This window comes from Leguminivora glycinivorella, chromosome 4 (assembly GCF_023078275.1).
Source record: "Leguminivora glycinivorella isolate SPB_JAAS2020 chromosome 4, LegGlyc_1.1, whole genome shotgun sequence".
Lineage (NCBI taxonomy): Eukaryota > Metazoa > Arthropoda > Insecta > Lepidoptera > Tortricidae > Leguminivora > Leguminivora glycinivorella.
In genome coordinates, this window is record NC_062974.1 from 21,706,641 (window position 1) to 21,733,517 (window position 26,877).

Consider the following 26,877-nt stretch of genomic DNA (forward strand, 5'->3'; position numbering starts at 1 on the left):
CAGAGAAAGACCTCAGACTCGAATCGAGTGTCGTCCTTGAGTTCGCAGAAATCAGAAATGTCAACCGCTCTTCACGGGAAAATTGAGAAAAGTCTGTAAAACTCTAAGCACCTACAGTTCAAAGTCGTTTTACGCGCTAACGTGACATCAGCGTGGTTGTGTTTCAAGTTCATTGAAAACAAAAGTGGATCATTATTTGTTCAAAGCCATTCTTAGTTTGAAGCATGCTGCTTTTAAAGTGGCGCTAACAACATTTTTAATAAAGAAAATTTACGCCTACAAAGGTTATGTAAGGGCATTTTCAGAAATTATTTTCCCCAATTAGCGTAAATTGTTAACAAAAATTAACACGCTGTCAGTTTTGTGACGGCAATTAAGCATAAAATCTGTATAAAAAACTTTTTAACCTCCGACGCAAAAACAACGGAGTGTTATAAGTTTGACGTGTCTGTCTGTGTGTGTTTGTCTATCTGTCTGTTTGTCTGTCTGTCTGTGTGTGTGTCTGTCTGTGGCATCGTAGCTCCCGAACGGATGAACCGATTTGGATTTAGTTTTTTTTTTGTCTGAAAGCTGAGTTAGTCGGGAGTGTTCTTAGCCATGTTTCATGAAAATCGGTCCACTAGGTCGCGGTCGGGGGTTTTTTCAAAATTTTAATTTTGTGGTTAGGTTATTCACATACTGAATGTAGATTACCTATCGCTTAAAGTTTAAATAATTAACACATAAACAATATTTTTAATGAAATTTTATGCTTAATTATCGTCACAAAACTGACAGTGAGTTAATTTTTGTTAACAATTTACGTTAATTGGGGGGTCCCAAATTCTAAAAATGCTCGTAAACTAAGTAGTAGGTAGAATTATAAATAAAATTCGTTTTTAAGACGCTACAGGAGCGAAAATGTTAAAATGGAAAGGAGCCCCCCTTTCAATTTGGGAATTTTAGTTAAATATACTAGTGTTATTAACTAGATTTATCGAAAAAAAAAATGTCCATTCAGAACAACTCAGTTAAAAGATATTGAGAAAAAATCTTTAAAATCGAGGTTCCGCTCTCGACTGTTTCCTCCGTCAAAACTTAATCAATCGTAACAAAATTTAAGAATCTGAATAACAATGAAATAATCTGTGTCGGACCGTTTAGTTTTTTTGGCTAATTGTTATCAATTTTGAATACCACACCTTTTTTGCGCCATAATAAATAAGGCCATTTTTGGAAAATTTTGATGGACTCTAGCGTATTTAAAAATAAGAATATCAAAAAAATCAAAACGGTCCGACACAGATAAAAATAATAATAATCTGTGATGAAAAACATCATTGCTTCTTCAAGTCGAGAGCGTTTGTATGGAGAATTGACCCCTCCTGTATCGTCTTAATTTCAAATATGTATATGTAGATTGTACAGTCAAGTGCAAAAATACGTATCGATTTTATCCGCTCAAAAATATGTAGGTACCGAGACCTTATTCCGCCGACATAAAGTGCTATGGGACATATTTTTGATAAGTTGTACGCACCCATATTTTTACACTTGACTGTATCCACTGTTGACAACGACAAAATAAATTGAAACAGAAGCGGTTTACGCTCTAAGGAGTCAAGCGTTCGGTGACCGAGTGCCGGCTGTTAGCCGTGACAGAGATGACAATTGCGCATGACGTCATCCAGGCAGCCACGGCTCAATGCTGATAATGAAAACCGCAAATGTGTGCGTCCGTCAACACAAACAGAACGTGCATGTGTTCAACACACGTTTAAAACGATCGTACGATTGTAATTATTAAGCTGAATTTTATTCGTTTGTATTTTTTACCCACCGACGCAGAAACGACTTTATAAGTTTGACGTGCCTGTCTGTCTGTCTGTTTGTCTGTCTGTCTGTCCGTGTGTGTGTCTGTCTGTGGCATCGTAGCTCCCGAACGGATGAACAAATTTCGATTTAGTTTTTTTGTTTGAAAGCTGAGTTAGTCAGAAGTGTTCTTAGCCATGTTTCATGAAATTCGGTCCACTATATGTCGCGGTCGGAGGTTTTTTTAATTTTAATTTTGTGGTTAGGTTATGTCTAGTCGTGTCATTCACAATGGCGCACAAATTTGTTGAATGTTGCTTTACTCTGCTTGCCCGGGCAAGGTAAAAAAAAAATGGAGGCAACTTCTTTTTTTTTTTCATTTTAAAATGCCATTTTTAAGCATAGGTATGTTAGAATTGTAGAACAAATTTACGTCAGGTATCGGATGTCTATATGCTGGTACTCACAATATCCTATTTCTGTAAGTAGGTACGGCAATTATCAGACAGATTATAAAGGTAAAGATAATTAGACAGAATGAAAGGAATATTCCTGTAGATAATCTGATTTTCTCAAGGAAATTGAAAAGCTGACAGTAATCTTCATCAAATTATCAGATACTGACGAGAAGAAAAATTTCTCCGACACCAAAAATCCAATAATCTCTTTTGAATTATTGGTAAAGAGAATTAGCTAGAAATTTTATGAAAAAATAATGTGCAGTTATAAAAACACGTTCCCCCGAGAGAGTTATGAGATTTCAAGTAGGTACCTAATACATACCATGACTCTTTTTATCGATTTTAATTTTTTTGCAAGTGTGATGAAAAATATTGTGTGCAACTCGGGGCGTAAGAAATTGAATTGGTATTGTATGAAACTCAACTCCGTATTTTACTCTTGTTTGCAATATTTGACATCCGTCCCTCGTTGCACAATATAAGTACTTTAAATAATGTTGATATTTTAACAACGTAACAGGTAACAAAATTTGCAGCTCTTTGAGTTACACAAAGCCGTTACAAATTATAAACCTAAAACTTTCCCAAGCATTACTATGGAAATATGAAAATCGCATGAAAAACTGTTCCGCAGTTTTTAAATTTATGGCGAGCGAGTTTAAACAGACAAACGCGGCGGGAGACATCATAACATTTAATACAAGCTCAAAGCTTTTACGTTCTCCATTTATTCTATTGACCTAAATAAATGCGGTTAGTTTACTAGAAGTCGGTAAAACGTACCTACAGGAAATTGTAATAACCTATCGAAGTCAAGTTTTAGTAAGAAAAATGGTCATCATGGAGCAAAAGTTTCACAGGAGGTTTTTAATTGTACAAGTTTTTATTATTCTGAAAACTTTATAAATGCTGAAATAGTTACCTAAAAAAATATGTCTTAAAATCCAACATTTTGGGAGTTCAAAAGAAACTGATTCGACTGTCCAATTTTTTTTCTAATATTATCGATTCCTCAAACTCCGGAGTGGAAGCCCGCTAACACCCGCGGTCGTGGCAAGCCACCAATGAGATCGACGGATGACATTTGCCAACAAGTTGGCGAGAACTGGATGCAGATGGTAATGGATCCGACAGCCATGTCCGAAGACGGGAGCTTTAAAGGCTGCTATAGATAGATCGATTCCCAATATTTCGTGTACGTGATCTTTCGCACCCGAGCGATAATTTAAGGAGCATAGTAATAACTCCGTAATTATTTAATTAATTAGTACCATCTCGTGTGTTTGCCTCTGACAAGTCGGAACACGTGTAACACATACTTAACAAGTTTTAATTACGTTTGATACTTGTAATAAATCATGCTCGAGAAATTGAATTTCAGTAATAATATCAGTAATGGAGGTACAATACTAATGTGGAAGGAATTGTTAATTTAGTAAATAAGGAACAGTTTTTTAACTTCAGATATAATTATTTCAAATGTTTAACAGTTTGCCTTTTTTTCTTCAAAAAAAACGTACTTTCTTCTTATTCAGTCGTTCTCTGAATGCTGAGGATCGTGACATCAACATCATATCATTCTGTTGAAGACTGTCCTTCCGAGGGATACTTTGTAAAAACGACTAAGTTTGTACACTGTAATACTATAGAATCTGTCTAATTTATTGAAAGGTTATTTATTTAATTATTATGATTATTTATTATGGAATCGAATCTCGCATATTAGTTTTTTCTTAAGCGGTCAGATTTAAATTTGAATAAATAAGTAGGTACAATAAATACCAATTTGATGACATTGCAATAATACAAATTAAGTAGTTATAAATGTGAAGTTCCATATTTATTATTTTACAAAGTATTTATTAGTGACATCGACAGTATCCTTTGTAAAAAATAATAAGCTAGCTTTATGTTTTCTGTAGTGACTTGAAATTGCTGACTCCCGTTTCGACATCGACGGCGACGTTTGTTTTATGCCTTAACTTCTTGCATAAAACATCATACCTTTGTTTGGAGCTCAATGTGCTCTTTAATTTGTATTTTTCTTTTAGACGGTTCGCCTGTTTTGATCACACAGGCTTCACAATTCACATATAATAATTACAGTGTACACTTGAGAATTTTAAAGCTTGAGAAAGGAAATCGTTTCAGTCACATGTTTTATTGATACTTTACAGCTGAATGTGACAACTCGGCAAATTACATGTACACTTCATTTTATTCATTGAGACTAAGATTCTGAGGAACGAATAAAGAAATATGCTTCCATTTCCATTAGACTACAAGAAAACTGCGCATTAATTATAAAACTTACTGGCAATGAGTCAACTAAAGAAGGAAAATATTACAGCTGACAATACAAACAAAAACTTTCGGGGAAGCCATTGTTTTCAAACAACGTTTCATTCATTTAACCTATAGTTTTGTCTCTATTGAAAGAACATATCAGATTCTGAATACCCAATAAGTGTATTCATGTCAACGAGCCGCATTGAAATGTGTATCTTATAACTCAGTAATAAAAATGTTTTGGCTTGAATTGAGTGCGGTTGCAAGTGGGAGATAAGAAGATGTCAGGTCAGTCCTTTGTTGGAGATTACAACGCAAAGTGTAACCCGATGGAGCGCCTCTTCACATGCTAATGGGCGCGCAAGATGGCGCCAACGCTGAACGCGATAGCATCGGTAGGCAGCACTAGTTTTAAACTGGTTTAAAACTGTAAAATTCCTCAACTTTTAAATTTTATAAATTTCTCCAGAGCTACATCGCTCACCTTGACTGTAGATGTATATATACAACCTACATTGTTCATATACCGCCACTCGTTACTAATTTATTCCTAATTCCATACAGCGATAGCTCACTCGACCTCGCCACCAACCGGGCTCGATCAATGGGTTTTGGAGCTTTTAAATTATTGATTTGCTGTCGATGACAATGATTGCGGTTCTATTGAAACAGTCGTTGTATTAAGCTGTATAATTAATTTGCGATTAATAACAAAGCTTTGATGCCAAGGAGGCACCGTTAAAACATTAATGTAATGACAGAGCAGTAAGTACTGTAGTAGTTAAACAGCCCGCAAATCCGAACTAATAAATCTCACGTATTGCGTCACGGACAGGAGAACAAAGGCCGAATTCTTTCTCCCAATCGCGAGATGTTGTAACGGGCATTTGTTTACTGGGCACGGGCACCCGTCTGACCCGAAACGCGAATCTGTGTCAAGCAGTTTATTCAATCTGCCGCGTGAGAGTCGCGCCCGCACTACGACCAACTCTGGCACATACCACCACATCTTAAGGTGGGATTTCCTGGGGAGAGTCCCTTGCGGGTAGCACGGCTACGCCCTTGTGGTTGTTATCGTTTCTGTCCTTGAATGGCGCTAACGATGTGTCGACGAAAAGACTGAATAGGGCTTTTGATTGTAAGTTAGTTGAATAAGGAAGCAAGCAATCCATGTTCGGTTTTCGGCTAAGAGAGTGATCAGTTCCGGATTAGCTAGCGAGTAAATCTAGCTTAATCTTAACGCTCTGTTGGCGAAATTCGTTTATGGATCGGTTACGTGGCGTCCCGAGTAGGAGGCGGATTACCGAGCCCTCTCGACTGTGATACAGATAACAAATATTGGGAAACGGCGCTGCTGCCAAATCCATGTAGATCAATATGTATACCTAATAAACACCTCGGAAGAGCGAACACGTATCCTTATCATTATCGATAACATGATAACTTGCAGATTTTTATATTTTCGCAGAGATAAAATATATTAGCTATGAGTAAACCGTAGACATTTCCCTATTGTTTAATCAATATTATACTAGTAGAATTAATGGAACTTGAGAATATAAAGCGACTTCTTACTCGTACAAACTAGTGACGTAATTTAAATACTTTTAATTGCAATGTTATCAAATAAAGTATAACGCGGTTAGTAGAATGATATCTCCGGATAACGAACTATTTATTGCACGCATGTCCCATAATCTAGAGTCCGTCTTATCTTGCAAGACCAAACAGAAATAAGATAAAAACTCGGCGCGAATCAACGAATTATCATTTCTGTCAGCTATATGTGGTTTTCCTTAGCGAAAGGGTCCTTACGCCTATTGTAAAATTATAAGGACCTCCGCTTATAGACTTGCGTAAAAACTGAACGAAACTCGCATGTAGTCATGTTGGTAACATTGACCGGGCAAAAAATGGCCGCTGCCAAGGCCGCAAGAAGCTGTCCTAGTCTCGAGGGCGTTTACACTTTTTAATCATCGCTTCAGGCTGTGAAACAGCAGGTTTAAGCTTCGCTGGGACAACCAAGGCAATTGGCCCTTTAATGTTGAAGTACTGTCAAGGGATAAGGTTTAATGTAGAGCTGGTCATGTGCTGGCCGGTTTTTAATGTTAATATTGTACTTAAATGTTAATTCAAATAAATAACGTATACAATTAATGAGCAAATGCATAAAATAAAGAAAAATGCATCAATAAAATAAATAAACATGCAAAAATTTTCGTCTAAAAACGTAATTTAGGTAAATTGAGATGTACCTCCTAATTAATAGTGGTGCGATTGGCACTACGAATTGAGAGTAAGGAATTGATTTAGGGTCAGAGGATGTGGGGCTAGATGTTCCTCTAAGACAAAAACCTTAACCAAAATAAAATTCTCACTGATCTCAGGCTACGTTTAAAAATTATAAAATGTAAGAGCGTCTGCGTTTTGCGTAAATTAACGCCAATATTTCCGCCAAATATAAAACCTAGCAGAATAAACGCCGTGTAATCGGATGATTAAATCGAAAAGCTGTATCGAATATCGACATTGCGAGTCGCCTTGCAAAACCAGAATCGCCTCATTGTAGACGAGTCTTAAAAAAAATAAAAAAAACAGGCGTGCAGTACGCGACGATCCTGGGAACGTAAGCTCGCCGTTTCAGTGCGTTTTATTCGGACTTATTTCGTGGATCATAAAGTACCTTTTGGTGTTTTTTGAAAGCATTGGGATACATACCATAAACGGCTTAGTTGCACCTGTCACTATCCTAGACGCAAAAGTTTGGTATCATTTAAGTACTTTTATCGAAAAACGTATAATTATTAATTGGTGTTTTTGTTAAACATTAATAATTTACGCAAATTTATTCATTAATTTTTCTTTTGTACTAATAGTTATCTGTTGATTTTATGGTTCAGAAATTTCAATTCAGTTTCAATATTCAATGGATTATTTTTCCTCGTCTCTTTTAATTTTGATTACTTAATAAAATGACAATGAACCCTATAAAGAAAGTAATAAAATGAAATTAGGGTAATATTGATAATTGAAAATTTCATAAAAGCGAGAACCACTTTTTACTCTAGCAATTAAGACGAATTTTAAGAAGAAAAGCCCTGATTGCTAAAGTTTTTCACACTTCTGGCTTTATATATTATTGCACCATATTCTTAATTTAATTAAGTAACCCCAACGCACCTCATAACATATTATTAATAGTATGTAGTGTCACTTAATTGCCTGCGAACAGGTTTGCAGCCTAGATCATGGTCTGCCTTCCAAAACCACAGGGGTGCTTATAAAGTAACAACTAGAGAGATGGAAGGAGGATAAGGGTTATTAAAATCAGGAGTTCATAACATACATACATAATATTAATATGTGTATACATTGAAACGGATAAATATTCTTAGGAGACTGGGTGATTTTGTATTCAATATCATTTTCAAGTAATGTACAATATGTACATTATAACTTCACTTTTGAGGGTTATTTATGTGACTGGTTCATAATGAGATGCATAAAACACGAGTGTTGTTTTATGAAACGAGCCAAAAGGCGAGTAAAGAACAGCTACAGTTAGTAAATACTAATTAATATGTGACATTATACTTTCTACCTGCGGAAGCTTGTTATTGGCTTACTTTTTTGTTATAAACTATCTTGTAACTTAAGCTGTAAGTTTTCCTAATTAATAAAATAAAAAAAAAATCTCTGAAAGAACAAAAAACACACAGACATTTTTTTGCGGTATGTTATCATGTGCCCAATACACGTATAATTTCTAATCGTATTCTAGCAGCATCATCATCATCCTCCTTGCGTTATCCCGGCGTTTGCCGCGGCTCATGGGAGCCTGGGGTCCGCTGTGAAAACTAATCCCAAGATTTGGCGTAGGCACTAGTTTTACGAAAGCGACTGCCATCTGACCTTCCAACCCAAGGGGTAACTAGGCCTTATTGGTATTAGTCCGGTTTCCTCACGATGTTTTCCTTCACCGAAAAGCGAGTGGCAAATATCGAATGACATTTCGCACATAAGTTCCGAAAAACTCATTGGTACGAGCCAGGGTTCGAACCCGCGACTTCCGAATTGAAAGTCGCACGCTCTTACCGCTAGGCCAGCAGCGCTTCAATCTTCGCTTCGCGATTCTAGCAGCATATATTTACATAAAACTTAATTATAAATAAATACCTATAAAACAGTGCCACCCCTGATCTTAGGCCCGGTTCACCACACAGTAGCAACGACGCTAAATTACCAGTCCCGACCTCCCACACTCACAAAACCTATCGTGCCACTGAAGATGTGTTACATAATAAACTTTATTACAAGACAACTAGGTGGAATCTCCAATGAGTTTTTCAATGCACATACGTGGATATGTTGAGCGAAAGCGATGCGCTGGCGCCTGACTTCTGCATAGTGCGTTGGATTAACGAGTAATCAACTCGCGCGCAGGCTTAAATAGTAATCAAGGGAGTGTTAGGACTAACATGAGTCTATGACTTCAAAGCATTTAAAATAATAAAATAACTTACATCGTAATTTTAGCGTTAAAACCGAGATCGTAGAAATTAATCTGTAGAACTATTTTCCGAAACTTTGTCACACCAATTTTATAAAGAAAGATTGACGAGATTGCCCGTGTGGTGACGGGTTAAGATTTTCACCACCCCCTTTCTTTCCGTAGGTGTTGTAGAAGTAGACTGTGGGATACGAATATGGGTTAAATTGTGGCGTACCCGAGGGACTAGCAACAGTAGCAACCTGCCACTGCAATGTCGCAATTTCGTTTTCAACCCCTTCATTGCCAAGAGTGGCACTGAAACTTGAGTAGTTTCATGTGCTCTGCCTACCTCAGCATGGAATACAGGCGTGACTGTGTGTATGATTGTACACACAATAGATAAGTTCTTCTTCTTCCTCCTACCCTTATCCCACGTTATGTGGGGTCGGTACAACACGTCTTCCTCTTCCATTCTCCTCTACACAAAAGATAAGTTATTTTATAGAAAGTACACTTTAAATCCTATCACCTCAAAGAATAATAAAGTTGGCAAAATTGCATTTTCACTCCCATAAAGTTTCTGATGCTTGCGTTTAAGTGCCAGTTTATTGTCCTAGGATATAAAATGCACTCCTTTACAACTTTGAATTTAGGTTTAACATACAACGATAATTAAATTTAGTTTTGAAGAAGTAAAAAAATCACTTTAGTAAATACCGAAAACTTGTATTCTCAAGACCAACAGATGATAACTACTTTGTTTAAATAATATAGAAACTTATCAGCTCGGTTATACTTCCTATACCTCTCTAGTCTCTTATAATTGGTTTTACTGTAATGTCATGTAAACATGTTTTTACTAATAAATAAATAAATAAATAAATAATAGTTAAACTAATATGTAGTTTTATTTTAGATAGAAAATATTTAAAGTTTTATTGCAAACATATTTTATCGAAAGTTGCACGTAAAATCCATTTCAACGCACATATAAATAATATTATCTACAGCGTTCAAAACGCATTGAATTGCAAGACGATTTAACGATGGAATCGAATAGACACGTTACCCAATGCATACCTAATGATATCATGGAGACCCACGCACTAGCTAACACGCTTTGACATCACCTTAGCCGCTACCATGGGCAAAGAAGATCGAGTATATAGATATACTGTCAAAATAAAACCACTTACTTACTCGTACTTTTACTTGTAAATATATACTTTAATATAGGTACATATTCAGTGGTAAAACGTGTAGTCCCAGACGTCACAGTGCTTAGACTGACATCTCTCGACACAGGCTTTATGAACCTCAGTTTTGACAATTTGGCCTCAGTTCCTAACAAGAATCTACCAAAGGTGTAGCAGCATCTAGACGAACGTATTTCTCTTGATAGTTCCGAGGTACGTTTTATTCTTAAACTTTATAGGTTTTTGATGTTTTTGAATACCTATTTAATTTACTCGATAGACCGTTGACGTTCTCCGTGACGTTTACGGAAAATTAGTGAAAGTTGTTAACAAAAATTAACTCGATGTCAGTTTTGTGGCGACAATTAAGCATGAAATTTCAATAAAAATATTGCTTTTGTGTTAACTATAAGCAATAATCTACATTCAGAACATGAAAAAGTTGTTTTTTAGACAAATTTTATTATTAATTGTCGTCACAACACAAAACTGACATCGAGTTAATTTTTGATATCAACTGTCACTAATTTTGGGTCCTAATTTCTGAAAATGCCCATAGACTATAGAGTAACTGTAGAGTAACTGTATAGAGTGACTGTAGAGTAATACATTCTAAAACTCATAGTTACCTAAAGGATCTTAACTATAGTAACATCTATACAAACATTGTTTACGTTTCGTTACTATAGTAGTCCGATGATGAGATAATTTCGATTGCTGATATACAAACAAGTAATTATAATGTTATTAGTAATGACAGCAGGTTTTTAAAACGATCAATACCTAAAGTTGGTCAAGTGTATGAGGATGACGGATACTCAAAGCAAAAGGTCGATAAAAAACTGAAACTAAAAACATGTTAGGTACGGAAACATTATCTTAAACATAAATCTTGAGTAATTTTCCACAAATGGAAAATTTTTAACTCAAGATAACACATACTTCACTCACGCCTGTAGTCCCAAGAGGGGTAACCAGAGCACATGAAACTGCTTAAGTTTCAGTGCAACTGTTAACAATTAAGGGGTTGAAAGACGAAATTGCGATATAAGGGTGAAGTTATATCGGTATCATCATACTAACGAGCGATTTTGCATACATAAGATGCAAATCAATGCGAATAGATGTGGTTACAACCTAAGGGGTTGAAATAAAACGAAATTCGAACGCAACGAACAACGGAACAACTTTTCAGTGATCTGACAGGAGTGAAATATTTACAAAATTCGATTCATCGAATATACTTCAAGACAGAGACAATGTATACGACATTTGATGTTTATTTGATTTGAAATTCTATCAATCAGAGGCAAGTGCAGTCACGCGAGGTTATTTCAAGGAATCGTGGTCATATAAAAATCTTTTTGAGCGGAGTTTTTGACGATGAAGAAATTATGATTCTAATATTTATGGGAACGTGGTGCAATAGAGCTTAATATAAAGACATAACACTTTAAATTTTCGCGTTTTGTACACATTTTTAAGTCTTCCGCCATCACGGCCAGTGCAATCTGGCCGAAAGGATAGAAAAATGTAAAATAATATTATTGCATCGCGTTCGACCCGTGTGTGACTATTAATTTTTTTTTTTAATATTTATTGGGAAACAAACAACTTACAATTTTACATAATATAGGTTACATGACTAATACATGAGCCAAAACAGTTTCCACTAATGGAATAAAGCAGAATTGCTCAAAGGGTACTTAATTTTAATCATTACTATTACTAAGTATATTAACAATTAGTGTGATGAAAAGAATAAAGAGACAAAAACATATGAGCATCGAAGTAAAGCAACAAGATAGATTTGATGTACTCGTATTTTATCCATCAGATTAACACTTAAAAAAATGATAATTTAGAGAAATTAAATACTAGTATTGGATTTTACCATAGAAACAAATTTACCAAGTTTTGTACTAAATAAATTAAATGTTGAGTATTTATTGTTATATGTTGAACATGCTCTAACAAGATAGGAGTTCTGTACATACCTATTACAAAGAATCAAACCGTATTTTTGCATAATTAAAGCGAATTGCGTTTTATTTCTTTTAATCGTTGTGTACGCAGACAATTATATAACACTAACTACTTTGTTTACTTCTTTATCAAAACTGTTGTTTGCTTCACATTTTAGGACTGCATAATCAGTAGAAATATACTTAGGTAGATACATAGATACACTATGTCATTATTTATAATCATATCGTGCTACCAATAATGTTAATGAAACACACACAATTGACAAAATTATTTTTAGCTTTGAAGCATTATTCCGTGTAAAATTTAAGAACATTCCTTGTTTATCATAAAAGTATTTCAACCTTTGCACATTGTGTTAACGGGTCACTTAATGAACATTGTTACACGCACAAATAAGTATTGTTCCAAGCGGTACTCACGCAGCTCGTGACGTCATCAACCGACTTTGCCAAATTTGTTATAACCCGACTGAATATAGGTGGCTTTGGTTGTTTCTGAAGCGGCATCCAACAAGTGGCTTGCGGTTTTGGTCGGGTTACTCCGTGGATTGGATCAGAACATACCTGAAACAACGATTCGATTGTAAATCTAGTGCGTAGTATAAACAAAATACCAGTAGCTATATAAGTATGTTCAATGAAGAAAACACTGCATATAATTTGTAATTAATCAATAGATTATGGATTTATACACCATGAAAAAAAATATTGATTACTTTACAACTAAACAAAGGCAAACAAGAAGGCACGATAAAAGATTGCCTTGCAGCTGGGTAGGTACATATGTTTTTTATGTAAATGAAGCTTGTTCCACCAAAATACTGCGGTAGAAACTATGGCTGAGCGAGTTATCTCTTGGTTTATACATATTCTTTATATATCGTGAGAGGAGGCAGTTTCACCAGACACGCTACCCTGCGAACAGGTTAGGCGGAAAAATGGGGCTTATTACTTTTATTGGTACACGTGTGCGCTTGCTTATTCAGATTCATATAGGTTCATAAACACATTGGGGATATCTTACACAGATCGATCTGACCACTAACTACGCATAGCTTGCAATATGGGTACTAAGTGACATAAATAGAAAGTAACACATATCTGTCTTCATCACTCAAATAAATGCCCTTAGGTACCGGAATTGGACCCAATGCCCATCGGCTTAGCAGGCAGAGCCCCCCTATATCAACTAGGTCAGACTGGTCTTCAAATTCTACAATACTTCTGAAAGTTCTGTGTTTTTATTCAAACTTTGAAGTTTAGTTTACTTTTGAGCTCGTTCTAGTTACATTTTAAAAGGATTTGTTGCCACTAACTTTCTTTTCCATCCGGGAAATTCTGAGACAGGAAAGAAAAACTTTGGACGGAAAAGATTTTTTCGAGATCTTTCAGTACCCAGTATAGATATGTAAATAAAGTTCCTGACCATATTTGTTACATATAGTTGTAGATGAAATAAGTTTGTTAAAGTATATAAAAATACGCTGATTGCCATTAATGCATAAAGGTATACGTTTGTAAGCTCGACTATTAAATAATACACGTATATTATGTAAACCATAGGTACATAGGTTTTCATTGTATGGATCTGAATGCTGGGCGACAAAGGTGGAGGATGAAAGGAAAGTGCATGTAGCAGAAATGAGAATGTTGAGATGGATGTGTGGAGTGACCAGAATGGATCGAATCTGGGTGCGTAGCCGAATGGCACAAACGCTCACGAAACGAAACGCTCGTAGATATATATCTCAATCGCTCTTGTGTATTGGCGCGACAGAGCCAGACTACCTTTCGTGGCGTTTCGTTCTCGTTTCGCGTCGAAAAAATGCCATTCGGCTACGGCACCAGGAAGTTTGAAAGTTGCGCCTACATATAACGAAAAAGAAGAGGAGTGGCAGGTTGGCGTGGTACGGGCATGTAATGAGGAATGAATCTCATATTATAGGCAAAAAAATTTTAGATATGAATGTTGATGGGCGGCGCGCGGAGAGGAAGGGGTAAACCCAAACAACGATGGATGGATTGTGTGAAAGAGGATATGATAAAGAAGATAGAGGAGAATGGAAGGGGAAGACGTGAGGACCGACTCCACATAACGTGGTATAAGGGTAGGAGGAAGAAGAAGAAAGATTGTGTCCATGGTTACACGAAATAAAAATATTCATTCATTTGTAAGTAAAAAAACCTTCGATCATTACAACACAGAACGTTAGGTTATACTTATCTACTTACTAAGTATATGCTTTAAAATTATGATGGCTTATTAAACATCGCACACGAATATCATCACTATCTTTACAGTTATTGACCTTGCTATTTTCAGATTGTTATTTATACTTACATGTTATTTTTAGTTTCTCTTCATACTTCGTTATTAGCTTTACTTCAATGCGAAGTGAAATAACCTAATAAACCTAAACCTACGTGAAGTAAAATTCTTGACCTGCAACCTTATCACTGAGACAGAAAGGTGATCGTATCGGACTAGCGAAAACGGTCCACATGAGAGGGCATTGTTTGGGCTGGTCCCTCTCGCACGTGTAGCCAATGTTAATGAGGTTACCATAGTAGTAGTATTTTTGTATGTATATTACCTGACTTTATAACTTCTTACATTATTTTAGCATTATATTCAAACTAGGGTTTCGATATATTTTAAAGAATTGGCAAATAATTACAATGTAATTATTTTGATGCCAATAAATCAAAGATTTGCTTAATTAAAAAAAACCTTTTAGTAACTTTGAATATTGACTGGTATCCCGAATGTATGACAGTGAGGACGTCACTGAATAGTGTTGACATTGTCACTAAGTGCGAGAGGGACACCAGCCCAAACAATGCCCTCTCATGTGGACACACTTTTTGACCTAACTACTAATTCTGGCTGAACTATAATTCTGTGGTATACAGCGCCTAGACAGTTCCTATATCGATATTTTAAACACAACAAATCAAGTATCGAGTGTCTAAATAAATGTGAAAACAATACTTATTTAAAATGTGCAATAATTGTGCCGTTTCGAGCAGTTATCTGGCCCGGATAGTGGTGTCGTCCGATAATCGTTAGGTCATGTTTACTCGTTGTAAGAGGCTGAGATAATGGACATGCACAGCTTCATGTTTTGGCGGAGAAACAATCATACATACTAATATTATAAACTAGCTTTTCCCCGCGGCTTCGCCCGAGTTCTAAAAGTAATCTTATTAAAACGTTAAACTTTGGATCCCCATTTCACCCCCTAAGGTGTGAAGTGATTTTGAAAAATCTTTTCTTAGTGCTCCTCTATAGACCTTATAAGGAACCTACGTGCCAAATTTGGAGTCTCTAGAACCAGCGGTTTCGAATGTGCGTTGATATGTCAGTCAGTCAGTTTCTTCTTTTAAATATTTAGATGGGAAAGTATGTGTGCTTGATTGTCTGTCTTTCACGGCAAAACGGAGCGACGAATTGACATGTACTTTTTTAAGAGGATATAGTTAAAGAGATGTAGTTAGGACATAGGCTACTTTTTCCCTCGACCCTCCACTTCCCTAAAATGGGGGGGGGGGGTAGAAGTTTGTATGGAGCATTCCGCAAATTTGGAAAGACTTTCTTCCCGTGGGTGTCGTAGAAGTCGACTGTGGGATATGGGTTAAATTATGGCGTAGGTGAGAGGCTGGCAACCTGTCACTGCAATGTCACAATTTGGATTTCTTTCAACCCCTTTTTGCCAAGAGTGGCACTGAATGAAACTTAGTAGTTCATGTGCTCTGCCTCCCCCTTTATGGGATACATGCGTGATTATATGTATGTATGTATGTACTTAGTATTAGAGCTAAATATATTTGTTTATAGGAACATATTGACTAGAAAATAAGAGTAAGAATAACAAGCTTAAATTATTTATATATATATATATAAATTAGCCGTTCGGTATTGTACCAAGGATGCTGGCGACATTTCCTCGATGTATCCCAATGCAGACGTGTTTGTGCAAGGAAGTCGCCAGCAACTATCATATGATCTTAAAGTAGGTACAAATCAGGTCAGTCGTTTATTTCCACGTTAGTATTTTTAGTACCTATTCCAATCATAGACATGTATAACCGCTTAGAAGCATACTTGTGCAGAGGTCTCAGCAATTTTCCACTTTTATAGTATTTTATGCAACAGGCGTTTAAAGGAGGTCAAAAAAGACGAGTGGCGTGGGTAACAATTTGAGGCGAAGCCGAAAATTGTTATTGAGACGCCACGAGTATTTTTTGACTCAGTTAAACACCGTTGCATACAATACTTTTTCTACGACCATGCACTTAGTTTTTAATAGTTTTTTTGAATAACTTTCGTGAAATTCACACTGTTTCCTGTATTTTGACGCAAAGGTTTGCAGTGTCAGTTCGGCTGCCCAAAATCTTCCCGCGCACGCGCGCAGTGTCGTTATAAGTCGTTGCCATGGTTACAGAGCCAAACAATGCGTTTTCAGTTTTTTCGATACTGCGCGCATGCGCGGAAGCCGGCGGTTGCTGGCTTTGGAGAATAGACCTTTATGTAGGGTTTTAAAGATCTGTGCACGACCCTGTAAATGACGAATAACAGTTCGGGAGTAGAAAAAATTTATTTTAAGCCTAGTGGAATCGATTGCAGATGTTTCTGGTCGTCAAAAAGTTAAATAAAAGTTTTCTTATCTTATTTGATAATTACTTACTGAATGACTTGCCAACAACGTTAAAATAGTCTGGAATCCCGAATCTATTTTTATTCTCACTTACTAAATCGTGCTCGAAATAAGCGTTATGAGTAAGTCTCCTCAATTGAAGTGAGGCTCTCTGACCCATTGTCTTACTTAACTATTAATCTTACGGTCCCAATTTGGCGTATATTGGCCACTGTAGAACCTTTGCACAGTAAACATCAATGTGACTTCTATAGTACCTAAACAGAGCAGGGTGTGAATAAGACAGAGATCTAGAGTGGTTTACGACTGAAATTGGTCGACAGTAAAGTCAATCACAGAAATTAGGTAGGTAATAACCCTTTTTGCATAGAAAGTGCTAAGCGAATAGTAAGCTGACTCTATCATTCAAGTTCCTTATTATTACAAATGTCTGACCGGGTTATAAATAAACCTAACCTACATAACAATTTAAAGAGAAATTGTTTCAAACATGTGTATGGCCTATGGCCCCCATCACATATCGCTGATCGCAAATGTTTTTCTTTGACAGTTAGAATAGAAAAAAAAAACTTATGCGTATAATTGTCAATGCAGTAGTCCCCTATTAGACTCTCTGGAGCAAGTGGCTCTTACTCCGGTAATCAAAGACAAAATTATCAATTTCTAGTGAGTATGTAAGTTTTGTTTGAGGTATTGATTTCTGATAGTGTTGATTATGTACGCTTGACCTGCACACACCGTTAGATAACCGTTTTATGGTCGATTTAATAACTCCGAGCAATTACAACCTCGAAGACGGGAAAGCCACTGGAAACTCATATCAAAAACATTTACGATACATTCAGATAGTTATGCGGTATTTGCAGATTGACACGATGTGTTTTTAACCCCCGACTCAAGAACGACGGGGTAACTATTATAAGTTTGACGTGTCTGTCTGTCTGTCTGTCGGTGTGTGTGTCTGTCTGTGGCATCGTAGCTCTCGAGTGGATGAACGGATTTGGATTTAGTTTTTTTTTGTCTGAAAGCTGTTAGTCGAGAGTGTTCTTAGCCATGTTCCATGAAAATCGGTCCACTATGTCGCGGTCGGGAGTTTTTTCAAATTTTTAATTACCCTTTTGCTGGTGGCGGAAATAACAATTGTAATTTATCTTTATGATTAATTACTTGCTTTGCAGTTATTTATATGATTCTGAAATGAGGACTAGGAACATAGGAACACAGACTGAACTCTGATAAAGGTTTCATTGTTAATTGAGATCAGTTATTTGTAAAAATAAACTGCCAAAATAATTTAAGAACTAGAAGTTGTAAAGCAGTGACAGATCAGAATTACAAAACAAATTGATAGATAATTTGATGCCACCTCATAAATACCCCTTAAACAACTTTTATTTTTAATATAAACCTAAAAAGAGTCAATTATTTATACATCAAACGCATGCTACCGTTTAATTAAGTACCTACATACGTGCGTAGGTAGGCATGTACACACACAAAATATGTGGGCGTAAAATTGTATTTATACAAAAACAAATGAATTTTGAATAGCTACTGAAAGGTGTTAATAACTTTCATCTACAATATACATAATTATAATAATAGAATCTCACCCCCTTTTCGCAAGGGTTACACAAAACCTAAAAAAAAATCCTTAACTTTCTCAGTAGGTATTAAGTTTAAAATAATGACTAGTTAATAAGGAGGAATTCAGAAAATGTTTTGCGTTGTCAAAATAGCCTTGTAAATTAAACCTATTATCTCAGTTAAAACTAATGATTTTCCTCATCATAATTACTTTTTAACACACCGCAAATAATAATTATTTATTAATAATCATTAAAACATTAAAAGTACATTTAAAGCAATCAATAGCTGCTGAACGATCTATCTAACATACATACGTCACGCGGTATCGCCCGTTATCGCGACCGTCTGTCCGTTTTTAGAAATATTAATTCAGTAATACATACGTAACTGTCCTATTTTTAGTTTGGCCTAGGCTAAAAATACTACAACGAGTAATGGTGCTTGATAAGTAATGTTTAGTTCGTGAGTGTCGTTGACTTGCAATTGATTGTTATTATTGACGTACCGTTATCTGTATTGTTTTATTGGATTCTAGATGTTTGTGTTCCTTTATTAAGTGATATATCATTTCACTTGATCATGTGAGAAATTACTATATGGTATTAGCTTTTGCCCGCGGCTTTTGCTCGCGTTAGAAAGAGACAAAAAGTAGCCTATATCACTCTCCATCCCTTCACCTATGTCCACTTAAAAAATCACGTCAATTAGTCGCTCCGTTTTGCCGTGAAAGACTGACAAATAAACAGACACACACACTTTCCCATTTATAATATTAGTATGGATACTTTGTATAATGTCGTTGGTTTTAGAAATATGCAATCGTGTTATTTTTGTAAAAACGTCTGCTAAAGACAGGACATTGACATTGACGTATGTACATTTAAGTATTTTTTGTAAACAATCAAAGAAAATAATAATCCACAAAAGAATCCACGAATGCCAGCAATTTAAGCAAGAAGAGTAAATAATATTTAAATAATAAAAAAGAATTTCACGATGTCAATGATTACAGCCATTACAGGCACACCGTTTATTGAAGCGGAATGTCTAAAGACGCGGAAATATTTTTTTAGCAAAATAGGAATCTGTTAGTGACGTTCGTGAATTACGTTCAATCATTTACCTACTGTTGTTTTTTTACCAAAACAAGGAAACCTCGACACTGAGCGCTTATGACCAAAACGAATGACTGTTTCTGACCTCATAATACAACAGATGATGTCATTATTTCGTACTACGACAGTTCAGAGGATAACACTACTGGATTTGCTAGTCCTTGTAACTCATTTAGAGCAAAATGTCTCATTATAACTGGAATTTAACAATAGTCCGGCGAGATATTTGTGTGTGTATTTTTCCGTAAGCTGAATTTTGTCTTTAGTTTCAAGAAACCGAACGATGCCACTAAGTCTAGACATGTGTCAACTACATCTACTGTAAGTTTACTATGCAGACCAAAGTTAGCTCTCTGTCAAATTGTATTGTATTTGACCAAAACATTGCGACTATCATCTAGTGACTCTAGTTTATTACATAAGCAGGTACATTTGGTAACCGTGCGCCGGTCGAGTGAGCCGCAAGGCCGCCGGTCGACATTGACCGTGAAGTGTAAAAACTACGTTTCCGCAAATCGAGAAGTGGATTTTCGGTAAAAGTTGGTGTGACGTGTCTTGGATTAATTGACTCTGGTGTATTTACTTGTAATTTGTTATCGTTCATTGGGAAAAGTATTCAAATGGACCGATATACCAAGGCCAAAGATGATGTTGGTACTATGAATAACCTTCATGACATAATAAGTAACTAAACAGTGATGATCGGTTAGCTTTGGATAAAAAGATAGAACTAAAGATTTTGAATATAAAAGCACCTGTTTACAATGTAGGTTTGCTCGACGTGTGAAGCGTTGCAGAAAATTTATAAGTAGAGATCAGCACAGACGAGGCTTCACTTTAAACAGTACAAGTGCGACACGTATATGAATGGTAACTTTGACCTTAGAATTTATTTCACCGGCAGTATTTATACCTTGAGGGAATGAAATACTCGCAAATAAAGACAAAAGGAACAAGAACATGCCCAAAACAATCTATTAAAAGGCTGAATATAATATCTCCCTTGTAGGAAGCCTGCCAATTTCTCCTTTACAGTCCGGGAATCAAATAAACAATATATGATGTCAATGATGTGGTGGCAGACTTTCCAGGAACCGATGCGGCTCATCTCAAGTTATAAATACCCGTTCTACATTCCAAAATTCAATATAGTGCCAACAATTACAAGACGGCATTAAGTGCGTCAAGAACATTTTAATTAACAAAAATAAAGACGGTGATATTTGTCTAGAGCTATCAGTCGGCGCCACTGCATCATGAGGGTTACGTAATGTAATTGTAACACCCTCGTACCACTGTACTTTTAATGAATGCTAATGTGAATTAGCTATCGCTTCGCTCTTATCTAATGGTTAGCGACGCTCACTTGTGAACTACGAATTCCGTTGACAACGCTTCTGAACACACAATTGTAGTCTTTCGTAGTAACTAGCGCCTGACCTTGTTCGGGCTCGACCGGCCAAAACACATTTGATTATTCATTATTTTGCATTAATTCATACTCAGACTGGTTGTTTTTATTCTTTAAGCTGTAACCGGTTTTGAATTTTAATTTTATGTAATAAATTTCGTCTTGGATACATGATTTTGTACCAAAAGTGTTATTCCCGGAAATACTTGAAGTTTGCCATTATGACAATGTTTTTGCCTTAAATGGCCTTATTCAAGATGTAGTCTCAAGTAGTTACGTTATAAAACTCTGCGTAGAGCGGGACTCTGATTGCTGTGTACTGCAAGGAATTATCTCAAGGACCATTTTGTTCAATGTGCCGTGTATCAAATGAAGTAATCAACTGCAAGTAGGAACACTGGAGAGCAGTGCATTGCGGACCTTTTGAATGATGACCTGCATCTTTTCAATGCACAGCAGCTATGAAGTGCACGGGCATTGAAATTTCTGAGATTCAATGAAATTCAAAGTAAACAATGGTTGCGGGTATATGTGCGGGTAATTAGGGTGAGTAATTTATCAAACCAAATAAAAATGCGAATTCTACACGTAACTTCAATGTTGTTGTGCATAAATACCTACTAAAAAGATACAAATGTTAATGAGGCCATTACGATTCCAGTCAACCGGCTTTAAAGCATGGTGGATTCGTGAATTTTCCACGGTCAGCCCCTAAGGTCGCGTTTAGCGGAAATTAGTTATCGGATAAGTTCGATTAACATTTTGATGATATTATATTTGCCGTAGTCAGTGAGCCAAGGTTGAGGAAGTGTCGAGACAATGCGACGGTTTCGCAAGTGGCGCAGGAGGAAGCTCGGCCAATCAAACCATTAGGCGAGCAGGTGAATATGTTAAGTTGACGCTTGGATATGGGCGTGGTGACATTTATTGTGATTCTGATGACGTGCCTGGTTGCAACGACACTGCCATATAATTAGTTGTACTTAATGCAAAATCTATAAGAGTTTACAATAGTCTTCGACTAAATAATAAGCAACAAAATTATGAGTGCTCTTTACTAAACCTCTAAACCTTCAAAATTCCGAAATTAAAAACACGAAAACTAAATGAACAGAGACTTTCATGAAAAGGCTTTTAGAAGAACCTGTACACAGAATTTCAAAAGAATTTAGCGAAAAAATAGAACCTGAAATGCAGGAGCAAATAAAGAAAATTTACATTTTTTTCCCCTGTTTTGTTCAAGGCCAAAAGGATAATCAGAAGATCCTTAAGGCAATCAATTTAACATTACAAATCTATATAAACGTCGCTTCATAAACTATATCCATGCGTTCTGTAAACGTTGGTCATGAAGCCTTTCTACCTCAAGCCTTAAAATTGAAGGCCTCCCTTTGAATTTTTCAAGACATGGTCAAGGACGAAGGAACGGCCTCCGCCTGGCATGTAAAACATTAGCTTGAATAACTCATAATAATTTACAGGGCTATTCAAATGTACACCGACATAAGAATGATATCCAAAAAATATTTGAGTCATCCTGCGTTCCACCCGGTTCAATACAGCTATGGGTAAGCAAGATATCTGGATGACATCTTTAGCATGTTCTAGTGACATAAGAATTGGCCTATTCGATGTCTGGGGGACTGGTCTTCATCCAATTTTGATGCCGTCTTCGTCTGTACCCGTAATTAATGTTACAAATTCAATGTACGTACATGAAATTTCTTTTTCTGTAAATTATATAGCGCGATGTTGTATAATTGACCTAAATTATTGTATTACTTTACATTGTATGTCTTATTATTGTAGTCTTCCACGAGTATGTATACTTAACACATTTTGTCTACTTTCGTTTGATTTACAGTCTTTACTGATACTTGAGCAAATACCTATTAGTAATACGTAATTATTTTGTCATTGTTTTAGTTGAAAGCAGGTGCTAAAATTTATTTACTTTTATGATAAACCTGCCAAAATGTGTAAATGTGAGTATATAGTGAGCCGCATGTATGTAGTAAGATCTACTGTCAACGGACACTGTAGGTATACTCGTGCGGTAAGAGAGATAATCACTTTAGTATGTTTTTTGACAAATTTGATAATTTCATATCTTTTTGTAAGAGCAATATCACTGAATTGCAGATTAGATTGCCTCTTTACCGTTACTTAATGCAACGAGTCTCCTACTAGACTTTCTGTTTGAATGTATTATCATTTCAGTGTTTTGACTTCTCCTGTTCTTACGCGCACTGCCAAAGGAGTGGAATTCCTTTCCTAGCTCATATACCCAGCAATCTTCAAATCAAGGGTGAACAGGCACTTTCTGGGCGAACTCATTTCATCGCAGGCCACGTCTACGCCTGGGCTAGTCTGTGGCCATGACTAAGCCCGTATAATAAAAAAAATGTAGAAAAAAGATTTACATTCCATATGATGTTGGAAAATATTGATTACTTACTTAAAGGCATATCCAATTGTAACGTACGTCAGCGCTATGTGTTTACAAGTGTTTTTCAGACTAGTATATCGGTTGATTGTTCAAGTTGACTGACACAGGTTATAGTAGTAATTGTCAAGGTTAAAATTGCAATATACTACTCGGAGATCGTAATAGACATCTGTATTACTTTTAAATTAAATACTAAAAATAGCAAAATTTTGCGCGATTCAGTAACATTATTTAATGCTTCATTGTTCTTTATCTTGGAGTATAATTTTTTACGTAATACGTAGGTAGGTATGTATAAGTAAGTATAAGTAATTGAAACTTTTTTATTTATTATGCAGAAACGTCTGTCTCCGTAGTTTAGTTGGTCAGAGTGGCTGGACCGGCAATCCAGTAGGTCGCAGATTCGTCCTGTGGAGGTGTGAATTTTTCCATTTTTCCTTTACTCTTAATAGTACTAGGCGATATTCCTTGTATTTATTATTTAGTGGAATGCACAGCACAATGTATAATTTAGTGCAAGCACCTCCTCCGTGGGAGACCGACAATTTTCCGGCAACGTGCGTTATTATGTTGGCATATTAAAGTATGTAAGTATGGACTCATAATTTTATAGGTTTCAATCACTGTGTGATAGGTGACGTTAATAAAAAATCCAATTATTGTGTGTACCTAAAGAAACGCAGATACGAATTGGTTCCCCGCAATACAGGTGTAACCTAGTGCGGGAGCCTCTGGTAACTTCTTCCTCCTACCCTTATCCCACGTTATGTAGGGGCCTCTGGTAACTCTAGCTTGTAAAACTTTTATAAACAAACTATTCTTCTTATTCTTATAATTATTAAATACTCGATGATTACTTCGTCAATTAGACTTTCTTTGATATTTATTGGATGACGTTTTAATGCTCTTAAATTTGCATACGTTTAAGTTGGTTCAAGTGCAAAATATCATTAGTAATTGCCCTTTGTTATTTCGAAATTTAAGAAAAACTTTAGAGTTTTATAAAGTTTTTGATATCAAAATAATTAATTGGGCATGCTTTGCTTAAAAGCTAGACTAGATAGATACAGAACATAAGCTAAATGCTTAAGATTTAGTTTTTATCATAATTTATGCGTATGAACATTTAAAAATTAACATTTACTTTTTTTTTAATTGTATATATCTCGACGGTTGCCCGACGGGCATTTCTGAATTATATTTTGTGCAAATGCTCGCACGCGGTCCTAAGCCGGGCGCCGTCGGCGCCCTCTAACTTAAAGTGTCGGGCGAAGCCCGACGCACGCTGTCCTAAGCCGGGCGCCTTCGGCGCCCCCTAACTTAAGCACGCAATAAATATTTCGAAGCAAATGCCTAAAAATCTTTTGCATTCGCATTTTAGTCCTAGTACGAAAACACGTTTTGTTAGTTCGTGTCCGATCAATAAACACAGATGGCTGTGTTTCACTACCTAAGTAATAAACGGGTAAAAACCCTTCAACAATGTGACGGAAATGGTTCCGTCACATTGTTGAAGGGTTTTTACCCGTTTATTACTTAGGGCTTAAATTTCAGTTGCAAGCTCTGTTCACATAATGTACGTTTCCCTGATTTGGTCTTTTACATGTTATCATAAGCTCTTTATTGGATTCAAGTGAGATCGTGTTGGGGCGCCATTAGCGGGCCGGTGTCACGGAAACAGTCCATAATTGAGCTACCCCGAGCCGGCGGGGTTGACTAACTCCCAGTGAATTACTTGACATTGAAAACGCACGCTCAACAAAACTGAAACACCCAAATCCGGGGGTGATTCTAGGGCGCTCCCATCGATCTCCGTGGAAATGGGGTCGCCCCCTCCACCGCTGACCTTGGGCGCCGGAGACGCACGAAGCCTGCCGAAATTCCACGAAGCTCCTTTCATTCATCGGGATCCTTACGCCCACGGGCGAACGTGGGCAGAGTTCGAATTTCCACAAACATCCTGAAGCGGAGTTCGAAACTTGGTATAAACTGAAACTAAGATTATTGTTAACTCCAATTCAATTTCGCCTCATAGATTATTTATTTTTCCTTATAATAACTCCGTAAACTTTAGGTAGTGAGTTTGTTATTGTTTGCTAAGTACAAGTTTTTAAATATTTAAACATTATTATTGGAGAATTAAGTTATCTCGTTAACGTTTAACAATAACAACATAACATCCGTATGCAATCAACAAGCCGATCATATATCTACGGTTGGCAAGGCAGCCAACAGACAATGCGGGGTCGCGTTATCATACTGTAATAATATTTGCTTATGACCTTAGGAAATTTCTGCCTTGCAATCTTGGTTCAGAAAATGTAGCGTTGTAAAAGATACTTTTAACACCTTTATTCAATCAAGGAATTAGCTGTTCATAAATAATAAGATCTTATATCAAAAGAGGAATGCTACTAGTTTTTTAAAAGGCAGTCTTCATAGACTTCTAGATGACGTAACGTGATAGTGAAACAGTCAATATTTGATATGGAGCCATTAGCCGCCGCGTGCGATAACGCGCTACAAGCGCCAAGTTCACTAATGAATAGGGGACACAACGCAACACTGTGCCAGTTCTGCCTCGCTATCCACTGTCACACTACGTCCGAATCTCACAAGCGCCACACTTCCATTCCCCTCACACCCCTGGTGTTAGTAAAGGACAACACTATCCAATCAAATCGATTTCAATCTCGACGAAATCTGAATACTGCAGCCGGTCTGGCAAGTTCGGCGTGCCCACGATTCGTGACAAGTATACAACTCCTTGGCAATGGAAATGGAATGCAAATCTATTGATCATTTTGTTATTCTGCGAGACCTGCTCAATTGTAAGAACCGGGGTTCCAATAATTTCGATTAGGTTCTAAGCTGCCCTGACTGATCTTTTCACACTTCTGTCATCGAGACCTAACTAGTTTGGCATGCGCCCAACTCCGATGATAGATTAATGGTAAAAAGCGGGTTAATGATTCAGCCAAACATGCTCTCAAGATTCATCCAGGTCAGCAAAATGAAAAATGGCGCCCAACGGTAAATGCAACATACAGCAAGTGATCTCGAACAAACAGTTGCACTTTCGCTAAAACCCGTCGCCAGGGTGACGAGGGGTGAGGTGTGTCACGAGGGAGGGGCGTGGGGTTATCAGCGTTGATAACGGCTCATCCATCACTCGCATCTATCGCACAATGCTCGGAGCGACGACAGACGGAAGATTTTGAATATATAATACGCATAAGTTGCGTTGTTTTTACTTTTTAAGTATTCGTATAGACTCAAAGTATTTTTTATTTTCCGTATTTTTTCTAACATGTTGACCAGTGTAGAATGTTCCAGGCACATTAGAATAGTGTTTACTCCTTAACTCGAGTTAAAATTTGGATTTTTATAATTTTTATCTTATCGATCTATACCACTATAGAACTGAAAGACAAGGA

The 26,877-nt window shown here is 36.6% G+C and overlaps 1 protein-coding gene across 10 annotated transcripts in view; it reads right to left on the reverse strand.

Annotated features, from left to right (window-relative positions):
- The window catches only part of LOC125225041 (myocyte-specific enhancer factor 2), an 82,947-nt gene that overhangs the window by 51,495 nt on the left and 4,575 nt on the right, over positions 1 to 26,877 (reverse strand). Inside the window, exon 2 of one of the 10 annotated variants that reach the window (XM_048128533.1) lies at positions 12,638 to 12,781. The exons of the other annotated variants lie outside the window; for them this stretch is intronic. The gene's annotated coding sequence lies outside the window, so the exon portion shown is untranslated. The remainder of the gene's footprint in view (positions 1 to 12,637; positions 12,782 to 26,877) is intronic. 10 annotated transcript variants of the gene reach the window in all.